Source organism: Schistocerca cancellata, chromosome 8 (assembly GCF_023864275.1).
Source record: "Schistocerca cancellata isolate TAMUIC-IGC-003103 chromosome 8, iqSchCanc2.1, whole genome shotgun sequence".
NCBI classification, from domain to species: Eukaryota; Metazoa; Arthropoda; class Insecta; order Orthoptera; family Acrididae; genus Schistocerca; species Schistocerca cancellata.
The window spans coordinates 412,395,356-412,406,190 of record NC_064633.1 but is presented as its reverse complement, the minus strand read 5'-3'; the positions used below and the strand labels follow the sequence as shown (position 1 = coordinate 412,406,190).

Here is a 10,835-nt window from a genome sequence, read left to right as displayed (position 1 = left end):
AATAGCCGGTGGCTCGACCCTGCTTACGTGGTTGTTACGCATGACTAGACTTGTAAAACTACCGGAACTTAGACTTGTAAAACTGCCGGAGGCTATCGTAGACTATCATAAGTACACTACTGGCCATTAAAATTGCTACACCACAAATATGACGTGCTACAGACGCGAAATTTAACCGACAGGAAGAAGATGCTGTGATATGCAAATGATTAGCTTTTCAGAGCATTCACACAAGGTTGGCGCCGGTGACGGCACCTACAACGTACTGGCATGAGGAAAGTTTCCAAAAGATTTCTCATATACAAACAGCAGTTAACCAGCGTTGCCTGGTGAAACATTGTTGTGACGCCCCGTGCAAGGAGGAGAAATGAGTACCATCACGTTTCCGACTTTGATAAAGGTTGGATTGTAGCCTATGGCGATTGTGGTTTATCGTATCGCGACATTGCTGCTCGCGTTGGTCGAGATGCAATGACAGTTAGCAGAATATGGAATCGGTGGGTTCAGGTGCGTAATACGGAACGCCGTGCTAGATCCCAACGGCCTCGTATCACTAGCAGTGAGATGACAGGCATCTTATCCGCATGGCTGTAAAGGATCGTGCAGACACGTCTAGATCCCTGACTCAACAGACGGGGACGTTTGTGTTACGACCCATGGCTCTACCCTTCATTCGATCCCTGCGAAACCCTACATTTCAGCTGGATAATGCACGACCGCTTGTTGAAGGTCCTGTACGGGGCTTTCTGCATACAGAAAATGTTTCACTGCTGCCCTTTCCAGCACATTCTCCAGATCTCCCACCAATTGAAAACGTCTGGTCAATGGTGGCCGAGCAACTCGCTCGTCACAATACGCCAGTCACTACTCTTGATGAACTGTGGTGTCGTGTTGAAGCTGCATGGGCAACTGTACCTGTGCACGCCATCCAAGCTCTGTTTGACTCAATGCCCAGGCCAATCAAGGCCGTTATTACGGCCAGAGGTGGTTGTTCTGGGTACTGATTTCTCAGGATCTACGCATCCAAATGTGCATTGCAAGCGTCTCAGTGGTCTAGGGGTATGATTCCTGCTTTGGGTGCAGGAGGTCCCGGGTTCAAATCCCGGCTGAGCCCGTGAACCATGGACCTTGCCGTTGGTGGGGAGGCTTGCGTGCCTCAGCGATACAGATGGCCGTACGGTAGGTGCAACCACAACGGAGGGGTATCTGTTGAGAGGCCAGACAAACGTGTGGTTCCTGAAGAGGGGAAGCAGCCTTTTCAATAGTTGCAGGGGCAACAGTCTGGATGATTGACTGACCTGTCCTTGTAACATTAACCAAAACGGCCTTGCTGTGCTGGTACTGCGAACGGCTGAAAGCAAAAGGAAATTACGGCCGTAATTTTTCCCGAGGGCATGCAGCTTTACTGTATGGATAAATGATGATGGCATCCTCTTGGGTAAAATATTCCGGAGGTAAAATAGTCCCCCATTCGGATCTCCGGGCGGGGACTACCTTAGAGGAAGTCGTTATCAGGAAAAAGAAAACTGGCTTTCTACGGGTCGGAGCGTGGAATGTCAGATCCCTTAACCGGGCAGGTAGATTAGAAAATTTAAAAAGGGAAATGGATAGGTTAAAGTTAGATATAGTGGGAATGAGTGAAGTTCGGTGGCAGGAGGAACAAGACTTTTGGTCAGGCGAATACAGGGTTATAAACACAAAATCAAATAGGGGTAATGCAGGTGTAGGTTTAATAATGAATAAAAAAATAGGAGTGCGGGTAAGCTACTACAAACAGCATAGTGAACGCATTATTGTGGCCAAGATAGACACGAAGCCCACACCTACTACAGTAGTACAAGTTTATATGCCAACTAGCTCTGCAGATGATGAAGAAATTGATGAAATGTATGATGAGATAAAAGAAATTATTCAGGTAGTGAAGGGAGACGAAAATTTAATAGCCATGGGCTATGCAGATGATGAAGAAATTGATGAAATGTATGATGAGATAAAAGAAATTATTCAGGTAGTGAAGGGAGACGAAAATTTAATAGCCATGGGTGACTGGAATTCGACAGTAGGAAAAGGGAGAGAAGGAAACATAGTAGGTGAATATGGATTGGGGCTAAGAAATGGAAGAGGAAGCCGCCTGGTAGAGTTTTGCGCAGAGCATAACTTAATCATAGCAAATACTTGGTTCAAGAATCATGAAAGAAGGTTGTACATATGGAAGAATCCTGGAGATACTAGAAGGTATCAGATAGATTATATAATGGTAAGACAGAGATTTAGGAATCAGGTTTTAAATTGTAAGCCATTTCCAGGGGCAGATGTGGATTTTGACCACAATCAATTGGTTATGAACTGTAGATTAAAACTGAAGAAACTGCAAAAAGGTGGGAATTTAAGGAGATGGGATCTGGATAAACTGAAAGAACCAGAGGTTGTACAGAGTTTCAGGGAGAGCATAAAGGAACAATTGACAGGAATGGGGGAAAGAAGTACAGTAGAAGAAGAATGGGTAGCTCTGAGGGATGAAGTAGTGAAGGCAGCAGAGGATCAAGTAGGTAAAAAGACGAGGGCTAGTAGAACTCCTTGGGTAACAGAAGAAATACTGAACTTAATTGATGAAAGGAGAAAATATAAAAATGCAGTAAATGAAGCAGGCAAAAAGGAATACAAACGTCTCAAAAATGAGATCGAAAGGAAGTGCAAAATGGCTAAGCAGGGATGGCTAGAGGACAAATGTAAGGATGTACAGGCTTATCTCACTAGAGGTAAGATAGATATTGCCTACAGGAAAATTAAAGAGACCTTTGGAGAAAAGAGAACCACTTGTATGAATATCAATAGCTCAGATGGAAACCCAGTTCTAAGCAAAGAAGGGAAAGCAGAAAGGTGGAAGGAGTATACAGAGGGTCTATACAAGGGCGATGTACTTGAGGACAATATTATGGAAATGGAAGAGGATGTAGATGAAGATGAAATGGGAGATACGACACTGCGTGAAGAGTTTGACAGAGCACTGAAAGACCTGAGTCGAAACAAGGCCCCGGGAGTAGACAACATACCATTAGAACTGCTGATGGCCTTGGGAAAGCCAGTCGTGACAAAACTCTACCATCTGGTGAGCAAGATGTATGAGACAGGCGAAATACCCTCAGACTTAAAGAAGAATATAATAATTCCAATCCCAAAGAAAGCAGGTGTTGACAGATGTGAAAATTACCGAACTATCAGTTTAATAAGTGACAGCTGCAAAATACTAACGCGAATTCTTTACAGACGAATGGAAAAACTGGTAGAAGCCGACCTCGGGGAAGATCAGTTTGGGTTCCGTAGGCAATACTGACCTTACGACTCATCTTAGAAGAAAGATTAAGGAAATGCAAACCTACGTTTCTAGCATTTGTAGACTTAGAAAAAGCTTTTGACAATGTTGACTGGAATACTCTCTTTCAAATTCTAAAGGTGGCAGGTGTAAAATACAGGGAGCGAAAGGCTATTTACAATTTGTACAGAAACCAGATGGCAGTTATAAGAGTCGAGGGACATGAAAGGGAAGCAGTGGTTGGGAAGGGAGTGAGACAGGGTTGTAGCCTCTCCCCGATGTTATTCAATCTGTATATTGAGCAAGCAGTGAAGGAAACAAAAGAAAAATTCGGAGTAGGAATTAAAATCCATGGAGAAGAAATAAAAACTTTGAGGTTCGCCGATGACATTGTAATTTTGTCAGAGACAGCAAAGGACTTGGAAGAGCAGTAGAACGGAATGGATAGTGTCTTGAAGGGAGGATATAAGATGAACATCAACAAAAGCAAAACGAGGATAATGGAATGTAGTCGAATTAAGTCGGGTGATGCTGAGGGAATTAGATTAGGAAATGAGACACTTAAAGTAGTAAAGGAGTTTTGCTATGTGGGGAGCAAAGTAACTGTCGATGGTCGAAGTAGAGAAGATATAAAATGGAGACTGGCAATGGCAAAGAAAGCGTTTCTGAATAAGAGAAATTTGTTAACATCGAGTATAGATTTAAGTGTCAGGAAGTCGTTTCTGAAAGTGTTTGTATGGAGTGTAGCCATGTATGGAAGTGAAACATGGACGATAAATAGTTTGGACAAGAAGGGAATAGAAGCTTTCGAAATGTGGTGCTACAGAAGAATGCTGAAGATTAGATGGGTAGATCACATAACTAATGATGAAGTATTGAACAGAATTGCGGAGAAGAGGAGCATTTGGCACAACTTGACCAGAAGAAGGGACCGGTTAGTAGGACATGTTCTGAGGCATCAAGGGATCACAAATTTAACATTGGATGGCAGCGTGGAGGGTAAAAATCGTATAGGGAGACCAAGAGATGAATACACTAAGCAGATTCAGAAGGATGTGGGTTGCAGTAAGTACTGGGAGTTGAAGAAGCATGCACAGGATAGGGTAGCATGGAGAGTTGGAGCAAACCAGTCTCAGGACTGAAGACCACAACAACAACAACATGCATCCAAATTGCGTGAAAATGTAATCACATGTCAGTTCTAGTATAATATATTTGTGCAATGAATATCCGTTTATCATCTGCATTTCTTCTTGGTGTACCAGTTTTAATGGCCAGTAGTGTAAAAGTAGACTAAGGTAGTTTCCTAGTAGCTTTGGTCACTTAAGGTCGTTCCCACGTTACTTGTACGTTGGGTGTGTTGCATACCTATCAGGAGTTACTTCTTAACAATTGCTTTCTTTACGTATGTGATCAGTGTCTCACCAGATTCCTCTAAAAACCAGAAGTGGTGAACGATCTGCAGACTGAGTGAGGGTATATCAAAGCCCTGATAACCTATGGAACATTTTTGTTCTATGTAGCTAACATCACATTTGTTACATAAAAGTAAACAGTATTTACAGCAAAACTGAAACTGTCGGTGTTTAATTCAGATTTTATTCGAAAATTGTTGATCTGTATCGCGAAACAGAGGGATGCTGTTGTAAAAAATAAAGGAAACAATATAGCTCTGGAAAACGCAGTTAACTCGACAAAAAGGGAAAATAAAAAAATCCAAAACCAAAAATAAATATCAAACATTGCTTCAATATTTCATCGAAATTATATAAAACATGTTTCTGTTATTCATAAACAACCTACGCATTCATCAGTAATAACAGGAATCTCTTTCCTTCGAACATGATGAAGAAGTTTCTATTGAGTACAAATGGAAATGAGTGTATGGCATTGTTGGCGTGGAGGCCCCATCCGGGGATGTTCGGCCGCCAAGTGTAGGTCTTATAGCAGTCGACGCCACACTGGGCGACTTGCGTGCCGGTAATGGGGATGAAATGATGATGAAAACACTTCACCCAGTCCACGAGCGGAGACAATCTCCAACCTGGCCGGAAATTGAACCTGGGCCCGCTGCATGGGAGGCAAGCGCGTTACCACCCAGCGAAGTAGGCGGACTCTAGCGAGTACAAAATAACAACAATATTTGCATGTGTATTTCTTATGTTTGTGCATCAAAAGCAATGCTTTCGGTACGTAAAAGCGCAGACGTTAGGCGACAAACTAATTTTAATTATTTATAAAATGCAATTCGTATTCTGTGGGGTTGGGTTCTTTGAGGGAAGAGACCAAACTGCGAGGTCATCGGTCTCATCGGATTAGGGATGGACGAGGAGGGAAGTCGGCCGTGATCTTTCAAAGGAGCCATCCCAGCATTACCCTGGAGCGATTTAGGGAAATCACGAAAAGCCTACATCAGGATGGCCGGATGTGGGATTGAACCGTCGTCCTCCCGAATGCGAGTCCATTGTGCTAACCACTGCGCCACTTCACTCGGTACGTATTCTATAACAATGTAAAACACACAATGGACTAATACTGAAGAATGTACGGTTCTCATTATGCGCAAAAGACACAATCAACCAAACAAACAGCCAGTTTTCTTCTTATGAATTCATTTATGTTTCTTTCCCTATCAATTCTATCAACACTAGTCCTACCACTTACTACGTCATTTATGAGTATACAGTGCACCGAAACTACCGAACAGTAGTCAGCTAAAAAGGACTTGCAATTTCGGCGGCCGAACACCCCGCATGGGGTCTCCCCAACAATGCCATACGATCATTTCATTTCAGGGGCTCTCACAAGCTCAATATTTATTGCGCAGTAGTAATGAGTCAATACATTGCGCGATAGTGCGAGGCCACTACGGAACAATATTATTGGGCGAAAATTGTGCTCGGGAAGGGTCAGAACTCTGACTTCGTAGCAAACAAGTCGGCACTCGCTGACACATAACTCTCATGTACTGATGCGATCGCTACGTGCTGCAAGGAGAAAAGCAAGAGGAAGCGGCGATGGGCGAAAAACTGGCGTGGGTGGCGTCCTGCAGACGGTTGTATTAATATGCTAAGTGAACTTGCAGCAAAATCAGATGACTATCGGAATCTTTTATGGACGAACGAGGAATTTTTCGACGGATTGGTGAACTTCGTTACGCCTTACCCTCATAGAACACATACTGTTCATATATTCGTCGGATTTCATTTTCCACTTTGCTGGAAGTAATCCGTAAACACGAAAAGAGTAAAATACACTAATGTAGAGCATCATTAGGTAGCACTGTTACGTATTTCTACAATAAATAATTATAATATCTGAACCGTACAAATAAGCAGCTGCAGTGTAATTTCCCTATAGTTAAACGCCTTTGTCGAATGTTTCTGCAGCTTCTTACTGAATAAGTGGTAACTATGTGATCGAACCACCCCTCTGAATGCACTTCAACAGATGATTCCTTACATCTATCTCTTCTGATGTATTCATATTCATATCGCGTTGTTTGAATGTCCCTAAAATAAAGTCTCGGCAGGAATTACCGTACGTTGCACAATATCACCCTTACACGCACATTATACTGCGCAATATATTACGCGAGTGTCAATATTTGTAAGACTTCGCAGTTCTCTTCAATGTATTGCACAAACCGTCAATATCGCTCTCGGGTGATCAATGTTATCGCGCAATACTCCGTGTTGCACAATAAACATTTAGCTTGTGAGGGATCTTTAAGTAAAGTTTAAGATATAATCAACCGTTGACGTCTAGGGTAGAAGAAATAGGTCGAGGCGTAACACACTGAGTATGTTGTGACTAATGAGAATTCGTGCTACTCTCAAATTCCAAATGTCTAGTTTTCATATTAATTGTTTTCTTTTTTAATTCTTCACCCGGCCCTTTAGCCCAGCTTTCGACTCGATAAAATTACATCCGCTGCTAATTTCTGGGCTTGTGTTGCCTCAGAAACATGGTATTTGCACGATTATTTGTGTGCAGAATGGATGAAGTCAAAGAAATAGCTAGAGCTTATTGACAGTCTCTTCTGGCTGCTTCCCCTCGGGTACATAGAAAAGAAAGTAGATTATTCTGTTCTGTTTACGTAATAAACATTAGAAAGCAAACTGTCACTCATGCGTATGTGGATGGATTGCCACAAAGAAGCAGGCTTCAGTTCCATGCCTCAAGGTTGCTACAGGTGTAGTCCTACATTTAAAAATTTCTGGAAATGTTTCTCATAATTAAAATTGTAAATCTTCTTAAGATTGTAATGCTCTTCTGCTAGATGCAAAAGACACTCCTGTACCGAGTGGGGTGGCGCAGTGGTAAGACACTGGACTCGCATTCGGGAGGACGACGGTTCAATCCCGCGTCCGGCCATCCTGATTTAGGTTTTCCGTGATTTCCCTAAATCACTCCAGGCAAATGCCGGGATGGTTCCTCTGAAAGGGCACGGCCGACTTCCTTCCCAATCCTTCCCTAATCCGATGAGCCGATGACCACGCTGTCTGGTCTCCTTCCCCAAACCAACCAACCAACACTCCTGTATATCAGGAGATTATATGAATATAGTATACAAAACAAACTGTTCCAACAAGCCACATATAACTGCTGTTTATCTCTGGAACATTCAAAATAACTCGACCCAAACTCCACATACAGCGTGGTAGGGCAGGGGCGACAGTAGTGGTGGGGATTCCGTTGTGTGTGGACACTGAGCGATAGGGGAGGGGCAGTTCGACACGTGGAGGCTACGCTCATCGCTTATCTCACAAAGCCTCTAATAATTCGACAATTATAGACTTGCATTAATTCTACAGTTGTAGACGTTCAAAGGCAACAGAGTACCGAAAGAGAAACAGCCGCATAAAAAGAGGAGCAACCAAACCAATACATGTTCACGTATGTGCTACTGGAGTAAATCTCGCAAAATAACTACAATACTGACAAAGTCAAAAAACAATATGTGCCTTATAGAAATTATGTGTCAGTCCTCTGACAACCTGTTCGTCGATATTGCCTAAACATAAAATTTTAACTCCTTCTTCTACTACTTTCCAGAAGCGGTGAGGCCTTCGGAAGTACCGGTACCTGTGCACCCCACTGCCCCTCCTTTGTTTTTTTGTCATGCAACTGAAACAGCTAGCAGTTTCAGCAACTCTCTCAGGCGCAGTTTTAATAACATTTTTTATTCCTCATTTTCCTCTTCTGGTATAAATTTATTGGCGTCGCATATAATCACACATGCCTGTTTATCAAGAACTTTCCCTGCCGTTACTGTGTGCAGAGACCGCAGTACCACACTATATAGTGAAGAGACAGCAGAGAGAACAAACGAAATGCGTAGGTCAGGAGGTAACAGTCAACCGTTATGGCCACCACTTACGAACGCCAGGACAGGATCGCTCAGTGCTCAGGACAAGAAAGTTTTTCTGTGCATGGGCCAGGTTATTTTGGCGCACAATGAATTGTGAAAGGTCTTTGTCACAAATTAACTTATTGGCGCTTTTTGATACATCATTCTCACACATAGATGCGGTAAGAACAAAGAAATACAATAGAAAGATGCTTCAGGAAAATATATGTCAGTGGACAACAGTTTTCATCAATATTTACAAGGAAGTATGAAATCTCCCCCCTCCCCCCCCCCCCCTCCTTCCTGATTTCATCTATTGTCCACATTAAACAATGTCCAGTCGAAGTAATTAATAACCAAGGTCTTTTATGAGTATTTGAGAGCAGTGAAGATTACAATAAACTTTTTAGTTTACTTAGCTTGTCACGTTGGCTCCAGTTCTTCTTGTCTAGGGGTCTGATTCTTGAAACTGAAAATATCACATCAGGTCCTCACGGTTCGTTTGAACTAAATAAAGCTGAAGATTGTTGTTGCAGCATTTTTTTACGTAAATATATATTCTCACATTCTAGTATATCATAGAGTATTTTGGTTTTTCACATTAACAAAGCCGGAATTAAATTTTTCGCACAAAAATACATCCGATCACATCAGAGACATGCTTACGATTACCACAGTCTGTGGAAATAACAATATTCCAAAGGGCTTACAATTTTTCTTAACAAAAAACTTTAATTGTGCCAGTAATTCGTTATTTCAAATATTTCTAAAAAAATAATTTTAACTGTACATTCAGAACTAATACTTACCGATTACAACGTCGAAACTAAAATATCTTATAAAGTAATTCTTTCAATAAATTTTAGCTTGCAATACAACACACACTGTATAAATTTATATGAAAGTTTTCAGGAAAGCAACTGAGATAATATTGACCTGTCCAAAATTCGAAAAGTAATACTGCTATCGACAACTACTGTTGAGGAAAAGTAATGCTAGAAGAGGATCTCCCGCTGCAAGTACAGAAACAAGCAACACATATGTGGGCACATAAGATTTTCAACGAATAGAGCGACTGTGGGGAAAAACTGAGTCCTGAATTACAAATTATTAGTGTAGTGAGCATTCTGAATTGATAAGAAGATCCAAAGAGAAAAGGGCTCCTATTAAACGGAGATGTACATAGGAATTTACTGTAAGAATATTACATGAAATGTTTTGCAGCAAGGGGAGTTGGCTGACTTGCGTTGAGGTATGTGGCGAACGTCTGTTGGTGCGACAGTAAATTGTGCGGTTGAGTGCAATATACTGTATACACCATACTGCTAAAACTGCTGGACAGGACCTCACTCTTGGCTGTGATCTGATAGAGGAAGGGATATCCTAGATACTCCAGAAGAGTGATTGAGTACAGCCAGCGATGACTAAAGCTCCTCAAAAGTTGGATAGCGCACATGGATGAATAGCTAGCCTTAAATATATACAGGGTGTTACAAAAAGGTACGGCCAAACTGTCAGGATACATTCCTCACACACGAAGAAAGAAAAGATGTTATGTGGACATGCGTCCGGAAACGCTTACTTTCCATGTTAGAGCTCATTTTATTACTTCTCTTCAAATCACATTAATCATGGAATGGAAACACACAGCAACAGAACGTACCAGCGTGACTTCAAACACTTTGTTTCAGGAAATGTTCAAAATGTCCTCCGTTAGCGAGGATACATGCATCCGCCCTCCGTCGCATGGAATCCCTGATGCGCTGATGCAGCCCTGGAGAATGGCGTATTGTATCACAGCCGTCCACAATTCGAGCACGAAGAGTCTCTACATTTGGTACCGGGGTTGCGTAGACAAGAGCTTTCAAATGCCCCCATAAATGAAAGTCAAGAGGGTTGAGGTCAGGAGAACGTGGAGGCCATGGAATTGGTCCGCCTCTACCAATCCATCGGTCACCGAATCTGTTGTTGAGAAGCGTACGAACACTTCGACTGAAATGTGCAGGAGCTCCATCGTGCATGAACCACATGTTGTGTCGTACTTGTAAAGGCACATGTTCTAGCAGCACAGGTAGAGTTTCTCGTATGAAATCATGATAACGTGCTCCATTGAGCGTAGGTGGACGAAACTAAAATGAGCTCTAACATGGAAGTTAAGCGTTTCCGGAC

At 42.2% G+C, this 10,835-nt stretch overlaps 1 non-coding gene across 1 annotated transcript; it reads left to right on the top strand.

Moving 5' to 3' along the window:
* The first annotated feature begins 1,042 nt into the window (after positions 1-1,042).
* Positions 1,043-1,114, top strand: Trnap-ugg (transfer RNA proline (anticodon UGG)). Its single transcript has one exon. It is a non-coding gene; the product is annotated as a tRNA-Pro (tRNA).
* Positions 1,115-10,835: the final 9,721 nt, after the last annotated feature.